We start from the raw sequence: 10,961 nt of genomic DNA, 5'->3' as shown, positions 1-10,961 counted from the left end.
ACTATCGCATAATTGCACTCACCTCACATGCTAGCAAAGCAATGCTCAAAATTCTCCAAGCCAGGCTTCAACAGTACATGAACTGTGAACTTCCAGATGTTCAAGCTGGATGTAGAAAAGGCAGAGGAACCAGAGATCAAATTGCCAACATCCTCTGGATTATGGAAAAAGCAAGAGAGTTTCAGAAAAAACATCTATTTCTGCTTTATTGACTATGCCAAAATTTTGACTATGTGTATCACAACAAGCTGTGGAAAATTCTTAAAGAAATGGGAATACCTGACCACCTGACTTTCCTCCTGAGAAATCCATATGAAAGTCAGGAAGCAACAGTTAGAACTGGTCATGGAACAACAGACTGGTTCCAAATAGGAAAAGGAGTATGTCAAGGCTCTATATTATCACCCTGCTTATTTAACTTTTATGCAGAGTACATCATGAGAAACACTGGGCTGGATGAAGCACAAGCTGGAATCAAGATTGCCAGGAGAAATATCAGTAACCTCAGATATGCAGATGACACTACCTTTATGGCAGAAAACAAAGAAGAACTAAAGAGCCTCTTAATGAAAGTGAAAGAGGAGAGTCAAAAGAGTTAAAACTCAACATTCAGAAAACTAAGATCGTGGCTTCTGGCCCCATCACTTCATGGCAAATAGATGGGGAAACAACGGAAAGAGTGAGAGACTTTATTTTTTTGGGCTCTGAAGTCACTGCTGATGGTGACTGCAGCCATGAAATTAAAAAACACATCTTGGAAGAAAAGCTATGACCAACCTAGACAACATATTAAAAATCAGAGACATTACTTTGCCAAAAAAGGTCCATCTAGTCAAAGGTATGGTTTTTCCAGTAGTCATGTATGGATGTGAGAGTTAGTCTATAAAGAAAGCTGAGCACCAAAGAATGGATGCTTTTGAACTGTGATGTTGGAGAAGACTCTAGAGAGTCCCTTGACTGCAAGGAAATCCAACCAGTCCATCCTAAAGGAAATCAGTCCTGAATATTCACTGGAAGGACTTATGCTGAAGCTGAAACTCCAATACTTTGGCCACCTGATGTGAAGAACTGACTCAATGGAAAAGACTGTGATGCTGTGAAAGATTGAAGGTGTGAGAGGAAGGGGACGACAGAGGATGAGAAGGTTGGATGGCATCACCAACTCAATGGACATGAATTTGAGTAAACTCCAGGAGTCGGTGAGGGACAGGGAGGCCTGGCATTCTGCAGTCCATGGGGTCCCAAAGAGTCAAACATGACTGAGCGACTGAACTGAATGGAACAGTGATGATTAGACCGCAACCCTGTGGACACGATCTGAACTTTGCTGTCTACAAACTGTCAGGAAGGAAGATCCACGCAAGATGGGAGTGGGATTGCTGACTCACTTACTCTTTCGATTCTCTGAGCTTAGGGAAAAATTCAGCTCACTTTTAAAAGCCTTTCAGCTGATTAATCAGACTAACACAGAATAATCTTCCTTTTGATTAATATAAAGTCTACTGATTAGAGACTTTAATTACTTCTGCAAAATCTCTTCACTGCAGCATCTAGATTAGTGTTGGATTGACTGTGAGAAGATATATACTTGATTAAAAATGACTGCAGCTTCTTTTCCTTTCTCTAACTCACAACCAGAGGAACATTTCATGCAAAGATAGGCTCGATAAAGGACAGAAATGGTATGGACCTAACAGAAGCAGAAGATATTAAGAAGAGGTGGCAAGAATACACAGAAGAACTGTACAAAAAAGATCTTCATGACCCAGATAATCATGATGGTGTGATCACTCACCTAGAGCCAGACATCCTGGAATGTGAAGTCAAGCGGGCCTTAGAAAGCATCACTATGAACAAAGCTAGTGGAGGTGACGGAATTCCAGTTGAGTTATTTCAAATCCTCAAAGGTGCTGCTATGAAAGTGCTGCACTCGATATGCCAGCAAATTTGGAAAACTCAGCAGTGGCCACAGGACTGGAAGAGTTCAGTTTTCGTTCCAATCCCAAAGAAAGGCAATGCCAAAGAATGCTCAAACTACCACACAATTGCACTCATTTCACATGCTAGTAAAGTAATGCTCAAAATTTTCCAAGCCAGGCATCAGCAATACGTGAACCGTGAACTTCCAGATGTACAAGCTGGTTTTAGAAAAGGCAGAGGAACCAGAGATCAAATTGCCAATATCCGCTAGATCATCGAAAAAGCAAGAGAGTTCCAGAAAAACATCTATTTCTGCTTTATTGACTCTGCCAAACCCTTTGACTGTGTGGATCACAATAAACTGTGGAAAATTCTGAAAGAGATGGGAATACCAGACCATCTGACCTGTCTCTTGAGAAACCTGTAGGCAGATCAGGAAGCAACAGTTAGAACTGGCCATGGAACAACAGACTGGTTCCAAATAGGAAACGGAGTACGTCAAGGCTGTATATTGTCACCCTACTTATTTAACTTATATGCAGAGTACATCGTGAGAAACGCTGGGCTGGAAGAAACACAAGCTGGAATCAAGATTTCCGGGAGAAATATCAATAACCTCAGATATGCGGATGAAACCACCCTTATGGCAGAAAGTGAAGAAGAACTAAAGAGCCTCTTGATGAAATGGAAAGAGGAGAGTGAAAAAGTTGGCTTAAAGCTCAACGTTCAGAAAACTAAGATCATGGCAACTGGTCCCATCACTTCATGGGAAATAGATGGGGAAACAGTGGAAACAGTGTCAGACTCTATTTTTTTGGGCTCCAGAATCACTGCTGATGGTGACTGCAGCCATGAAATTAAAAGACGCTTACTCCTTGGAAGGAAGATTATGGCCAACCTAGATAGCATATTTAAAAGCAAAGACATTACTTTGCCAACAAAAGTCTGTCTAGTCAAGGCTATGGTTTTTCCAGTGGTCATGTATGGATGTGAGAGTTGGACGGTGAAGAAAGCTAAGTGCCGAAGAATTGATGCTTTTGAACTGTGGTGTTGAAGAAGAGTCTTGAGAGTCCCCTGGACTGCAAGGAGATCCAATCAATCCATCCTAAAAGAGATCAGTCCTGGGTGTTCATTGGAAGGACTGATGTTGAAGCTGAAACTCCAATACTTTGGCCACCTCATGCGAAGGGTTGACTCATTGGAAAAGACCCTAATGCTGGGTAGGATTGGGGGTGGGAGGAGAAGGGGACGACAGAGGATGAGATGGTTGGATGGCACCACCGACTCGATGGACATTGGTTTGGGTAGACTCCAGGAGTTGGTGATGGACAGAAAGGCCTGGCGTGCTGCAATTCATGGGGTCGCAAAGAGTTGTACATGACTGAGTGACTGAACTGAACTGAACTGAACTGAACTGACAACAAGAGATTATTTTTTTTTAGCACATTTTCACATCCTAGAATCATCCTAGATACATCCTAAAAAGAGGATTCTGAGGATTATAGTTAAGCTTACCACATTTACACATCAAAACACCATCACAGAAATTACTTCCTTTGGTGTTTTAAATCTCAGAGTATCTAGCATTTGGCCTATGTTCAAATGAAATTTTTTAATATATGTATTTGGTAGAACCAGAACCATCTTTTAGGCTAATTTCCTCAATTTATTTAAATATCTTTGCTTTCTCATTAAAAAACATGAACAAAAGCATCTAAGACATGAAAATCAGAAGCATAATGAGTATAGCGAATAAAGTATTAACAAAATAGTGTATGTGAATCTTTACATTTTTATGTAAAGATATTTTGAAGGTATGTAGCATAAATTGTAAAATGTTTAAATATTTGGCTCAATGCTCTGCATTTTTTAATGACTTTGAATGTTAGGGTAAGTGCATTTTCTTAAAATACTGTCAATTTGGTCTATTTTATTAGGTCAACTTGAAGGACCGTAACAAGTCATGAAATTAACCAACCTACCTGGGCAAGTCACTCTACATGAAACTTATGGTTTGGCTGAATTTGTAGAAAAGTATTTTTGAGTGACTGTGCTGGCTAGCCAGTGACAAAGAAACACTTGTTCCTAACATGACAGACCTATAATCACCATTTGTTTATATACACAATTATTTCAACATTAATTACTGATTTAATTCTGCACAAAGCCCTATTTCTGATTAGATAGATAGATATGAAATTGAAAGTGTTAGCCTCTCAGTCGTGTCTGACTCTTTGCTACCCCATGGTAGCACACTAGGCTCCTCTGTCCATGGAATTCTCTATGCAAGAATGCTAGATTGCATAGCTATTCCTCTCTCCAGGTGATCTACCTGACCCAGGGATAAACCTGGGTCTCCCACATTGCAAGCAGATTGCAGATTCTTTACCATCTGAGCCACCAGGGAATATATATATATATATAAATATAAAATCAGTTCAGCCACTCAGTCGTGTCCAACTCTTTGCAACCCCATGAATCGCAGCACGCCAGGCCTCTCTGTCCATCACCAACTCCTGGAGTTTACCCAAACCCAAGTCTATCGAGTCGGTGATGCCATCCAACCATCTCATCCTCTGTCGTCCCCTTCTCCTCCTGCCCCCAATCCTTCCCAGCATTAGGGTCTTTTCCAATGAGTCAACTCTGAACATGAGGTGGCCAAAGTATTGGAGTTTCAGCTTCAACATCAGTCCTTCCAATGAACACCCAGGAGTGATCTCCTTTAGGATGGACTGGTTGGATCTCCTTGCAGTCCAATGGACTCTCAAGAGTCTTCTCCAACACCACAGTTCAAAAGCATCAATTCTTCAGCACTCAGCTTTCTTCACCGTCCAACTCTCACATCCATACATGACCACTGGAAAAACCATAGCCTTAACTAGATGGACCTTTGTTGGCAAAGTAATGTCTCTGCTTTTAAATATGCTATCTAGGTTGGTCATAATCTTCCTTCCAAGGAGTAAGCATCTTTTAATTTCATGGCTGCAGTCACCATCTGCAGTGATTATGAAGCCCCAAAAAATAAAGTCTGACACTGTTTCCCCATCTATTTCCCATGAAGTGATGGGACCAGATGCCATGACCTTTGTTTTCTCAATGCTGAGCTTTAAGCCAACTTTTTCACTCTCCTCTTTCCATTTCATCAAGAGGCTCTTTAGTTCTTCTTCACTTTCTGCCATAAGGGTGGCGTCATCTGCATATCTGAAGTTATTGATATTTCTCCCAGCAATCTTGATTCCAGCTTGTGTTTCTTCCAGCAGCGTTTCTCATGATGTACTCTGCATATACGTTAAATAAGCAGGGTGACAATATAAAGCCTTGACGTACTCCTTTTCCTATTTGGAACCAGTCTGTTGTTCCATGTCCCGTTCTAACTGTTGCTTCCTGACCTGCATACAGGTTTCTCATATATACATATACATTTATGAAATACTAGATGGAAAGAAATGATAGAAGACCAAAATGATGAAGAAAGGAGTGGGGAGGGAGTGGAGGAAGGAAAAAGAGAAAGAGGAAGAGGGCAGCAGAGGACAAAAAACAAAAAGAGAAGGTAGAAAAGAGGAATATTGAAATCAAGTATTCTTTGTCTCTTAGCTAGTGCCCCACTTCTACCATAGATGAGATAGCTTCAAAGATCTGCCCAGAATAAGAAGACTTACAGTGAACTTTAGTTTTACTCTGGGTAACACTTTTTTTTAGCAAAAGTACCAACCTCTAAGAAAAGGCCAGAGCCTTGGATGTCTCTACAAGAAATTGCCAAGTTGCTGTCAGCATTTAAAGAGACAGTAGAGTATCAGTTGCCTTTGAGGATATTTTAAGATACAGTTTTGAAGCAGATATGATGATGTCACAGGTTAAAACATATCACTCACTGAAGACAAGGTTTTCTTGACATTATAATATTCTAATTACTAGTGTAACACTCTGCTTACTAAAGAGGATTTTGCAAACTTAGGAGAGTCAAGATGCAAAGTCACATTTTTCCTGGATGTCACTCTTATTGAGGTATACTGGAAGGCAAAGACGTGAATCAATCAGTGGTGGGCTGGAGACACTTATATCTACTACTGAGAGCCAACTGTGCCCATCTCGTAATTAGTAAAATGGAAAATTCTCCACCCCCAATCAAAATTATTATACAAGATTTTCTTCATGTAAGGAATATTCTTGTTAATTTGCTTTTCAGTTCCAATTCCAAAACTGAAGCCCAAAGAAAGACTATAAAAGTTTTTTTTTCTCAAGAATGAAGGATACAAATAACAGCTCTTATGGAATACCAAGACAAAGAAGATAATATCTGACTGTCTCAATTTTCTTAGAAACTTACAAAGATGAAACTAGAGGAGTTCATCCTCTGATAACACTTTCCTTCATTCTCCAGACTGATATTCTAAAAGAAGAAAGGCCCTATAGATGTTAATTTCTTTGTGAGGCATTGATGCCTCTGTGCTTACCTGAATGAATGCACATGTTAGTTCTTAATGCATGTGGGCGATCATGAATGAATATATGTGGGGTGATAAATGGTAAGAGACACTATCTAGAAACCCTGAGATAAGATGTTTTATACCTCACACTGGTTAGAATGACCATCATTATAATGTCTACAAATAACAAATCCTGGAGAGAGTATGTAGGAAATGGAACCCTCCTACACTGCTGGTGGGAATATAACTTATTGCAGCCTTTGTGGAAAACAGCATGGCAGTTTCTCAGAAAACTAAAAATAGAATTACCATATAATTTAGCATCCCCACTCCTGGGCATATACCTGGAAAAAACTATAATTCAAAAAGATACCTGCTTCGATGCATGAGACAAGGTGCTCAGGGCTGGTGCACTGGGATGACCCTGTGGGATGGGATGGGGAGGGAGGTGGAAGGGGGGTTCAGGATGGGGAACACATGTATACCCATGGCTGATTCATGTCAATGTATGGCAAAACCCACTACAATACTATAAAGTAATTAGCATTAAATTAAAATAAATACATTAAAAAAAAAGATACCTGCACCCCTGTGTTCATAGCAGCACTATTCACAATAGCCAAAATATGGAAACAAATGTCCATTGACAGTTGAATGGATAAAGATGTGGTTCATATATACAGTGGAATACTACTCAGCCTCAAAGAGGACAAAATAATGCCATTTGCAACAACATGGATATAACTGGAGATTATTATACTAAGTGAAGTAAATCAGAAAGAGAATAACAAATACCATATGATATCACTTACATGTGGAATCTAAAATATGGCATAAATGAATCTATCTACAAAATAGAAATAGACTCACAGATATGGAGATCAGACATGTGTTTGCCAAGGGGAGAAGCGGACTGGGAATTTGGGGTTGATAGACGCAAACTATTATATTTAGAATGTATAAACAACAAGGTCCTATTGTATAGCACAGGGGACTATATTCATTCTCCTGAAATATGGAGATATATATAACATATGAATATATGTAACTGAGTCACTTTGCTATATAGCAGAGATTGGCACAACACTGTAAATCAACTATACTCCAGTATAAAAAAATGTGTATTTTAGATATAGTCCTTGACTTAAATTCTAATGTCATTTGACTGTTGAGGAATCATACTTAGAAAACTAAATTAGAATTCAAATGTATTATTTGAATCAACAGCCATAATATTTTCCTCAAAGTGACACAGTAGAGTAAGTGTATTCTGTATATGTTCCATATATTAAGTATATCACAAATTCTTATATTATGTATTACAAAACATGAGATACATGTAAGACTCTCACATTTTTCCATTATAAGTTAAAAAGCAGGGTTTGAAAGTAAGGAAGGATGTGGGAAAACTGTTCTTTAGCAATTGTTTTCTATTTATGTAAAAATTATCCACGATGTTTATAAAAATCTAGATCATTGAGGCTCAATTCAAGAGATCTTTCTTTCATAGAAGTGAAGACATAGTCAACATATATAAATTAACAATGGTGAAGGTGTCATTCCAACAGAAATGATTCCCATTCACATTTTGAAACACCCTGGTGAGAGATGATCAGGGCTTTCTGGTAGGCAAAATTCTAGCTAACTATTGAGGCAGAGTGTTTCCTCTCCATTCAAAATCATGATCGTCCTGGGGTCACTTTCCACATTTCACAGATGAACATCACTTAGTACTGTCTCTTGCCAAATAGTTACACAATCAGTAAAAGTTCAAGGTGAGAAGTTCAAGGTGAATTCTTTTAGTTCAAGGTGAGAGTGAAGCTGTAAAAATGGGGTAATACTGACTGGGACTAACTTGGTGCCAGACAGGAATCTTGGTATCAGTCCAGTCTGGAAAATTCAATATACCCAAATCCTCATTTCCCAATCATGTCTCAGACCCATAGATGTACATTATTTCCTTTTAATATGTCATCCCTTCTTAAAAATGCCATATTTTGAGAATCCCTTTATGAATAAATACCACGGCCAGAGCTATAATAAGTTGTAGAAAGGATTTATTCGATCTTATGACAAAAAGCAAGAGGCCAAATACTAACAGATATTTATCTTCTCTAAAATATCCAATAATAGCCCTTCATTCTCACAACTAATACAAACTAACCAATAATCATAACACTTTAAAATGGTAATGCAGTTACTCCTTTAAAAATATATTTCTAATTTCTTAATTAAAAAGATTTGACAGTAGGAAAGAATGCATAAATTATAAGTTTACATATCATCATAAGAAGAAATGGGTAAACAAAGAGAGGAAATCCTCCTGTCTATCTGATACAGTTTCCCTGAAAAAATATACTAGTTGGTATTTGTTGCAGAAAGTTAACATGTACACCATCTTCCTAACAATTTTTTGTACAAAATAATTAATATATAATAGTTATTATGTGAACTGTAAGAAAAATATAGTTTCCCATTTTTGGCTTTTACATTCCCCATTAAATAAAGTTGTCCTATGTGTAATTATATATTCATAAACCTTAGTGGTATAGCATTTGATAATCTAAAAATAGAAAAAAATCATAGGTATCTCTTTACTCTTTTCTATAGAAAACGAGATACACATTGTTGGAAAGAACACATAAGCCTAGAATTTTTGTTCTGATGATTTAGTGAGACAAAACTAATGATGAAGGGTGAAAATCTTGGAGGCAGGAGAGAAACTTTGTTGTGTTTACTGGGATATACCAGGGGATCTTCATGTGCACACAGTAGAAGGGTGATACTCAGACAGCTTCACTTTTCTCATGATTATCCCTTTCCTGCTGTCAAATACATCAAGCATCACCTTACATTGCAGGTATGCCCAGGGAACACACACTTGTGGAGGGTCAAGGACAAGATGATACTGAGATTTGAAAACTATGATATAAAAATCAAAATAACTCTTATAGAAAGCAAATATTATTTTTAATATGAATAAATTATACTATCATTTTTTAAAAAATTCACTAGGGGGCAGATTGAACTGCTGTATAAGTTTCAAGGTGAAATATTTAATCTTGCTAAATGTGGTTTGAGGTGGGTACTCATATAATATTGCCACAAAATTCAGAACTTTGGAAAGAAAATTTATAATGTCTTAAATATTATGAAATTGTGCATATAACTAGATCAAGAAATTTTGTGTGCAGGATTTTGCCTAAGATAGAAGTCAGCAAATCTTTTTCCATGAAAGTTTAGGCTTTTGGATCCATATGGTCTCTGGTGCAACTCTTCAACTCTGCTGTTGTAGCATGCAAGTCACCATACCAAACATAAACAAATGAGTGTGCTGGGTTCACTGATGAAATGTTGTTTACAAACACAGGCAGCAAGCCATAGTTGCCCAAACTCTGTCCTAAGGAATTAAGTAGAATTAGCAGGATTTATCATAGAGATATTCTGAAAATGATTATTTATTAAAAAAAAAAAACAAGGAATACTCACAACCAAAATACCCAATATAATGGAAATGAATAAAGTAATTATTGCAAATCCACATGATGGTATATGTTTAAACTTTGTAATATTAGGTGAATAAAGTAGAATATAAAATTACACGTGTAATTGTGATTCTAATGTCTTCATATATAAAAATATTCAATATGAGACTTTAAAAATACACATATTGTTGATGGTGTATATATTCTTCATCATTTTGGCTTTTATCCAAAATGTCTACAATTAGTTAATACCACCTTTGGGCCAGAAATGTATTAGGTGCTGCTAGTGGTGAAGAACCCACCTGTCAATGCAAGAGGTGCAAGATATGCAGATTTACTCCATGGATCAGGAAGACTTCCTGGAGTAGGAAATGGCAACCCACACAAGTATTCTTGCCTGGAAAATTCCATGCACAGAGGAGCCTGGCAGAGTACAGTCCATGGGGTTGAAAAATGTCAGAGCTGATTGAGCACACACACACACACACACACACATACACACACACAAAGCTAAATCTAGCACAATCTAAATTTTTAAAAAATAACTAATTAAAATATGTATTTTGCTGATTAATGAATTGCATTTAAAATGAGAAAAAAGTTGAAATACCAATTTAGTTGAATATATGATGAAAAACATGAGTGAACAGGAAAACACACCAGTTCAGTTGCTCAGTCGTGTCCAACTGTGTGAACCCATGGACTGCAGCCAGACTTCCCTGTCCATCACCAATTCCCAGAGCTTACTCAAAGTCATGTCCATTGAGTTGGTGATGGCATCCAACCATCTCATCCTCTGTCATCCCCTTCTCATCCTGCCTTCAATCTTTCCCAGCATCAGGGTCTTTTCCAATGAGTCAGTTCTTTGCATTAGATGGCCAAAGTATTGGAGTTTCAGCTTCAACATCAGTCCTTCCAATAAATATTCAGGACTGATTTCCTTTAGGATGGACTGGTTGGATCTCCTTGCAGTCCAAGGGACTCTCAAGAGTTTTCTCCAGCACCACAGTTTAAAAGCATCTATTCTTCAGTGCTCAGCTTTCCTTATAGACTAACTCTCACATCCATACATGACTACTGGAAAAACCATAGCTTTGACTAGATGGACCTTTGTTGATAAACTAATATC

Source organism: Giraffa tippelskirchi, chromosome 5 (assembly GCF_054371585.1).
Source record: "Giraffa tippelskirchi isolate mGirTip1 chromosome 5, T2T-mGirTip1v1.2.pri, whole genome shotgun sequence".
NCBI lineage: Eukaryota > Metazoa > Chordata > Mammalia > Artiodactyla > Giraffidae > Giraffa > Giraffa tippelskirchi.
Note: the sequence above shows the minus strand (reverse complement) of the source record.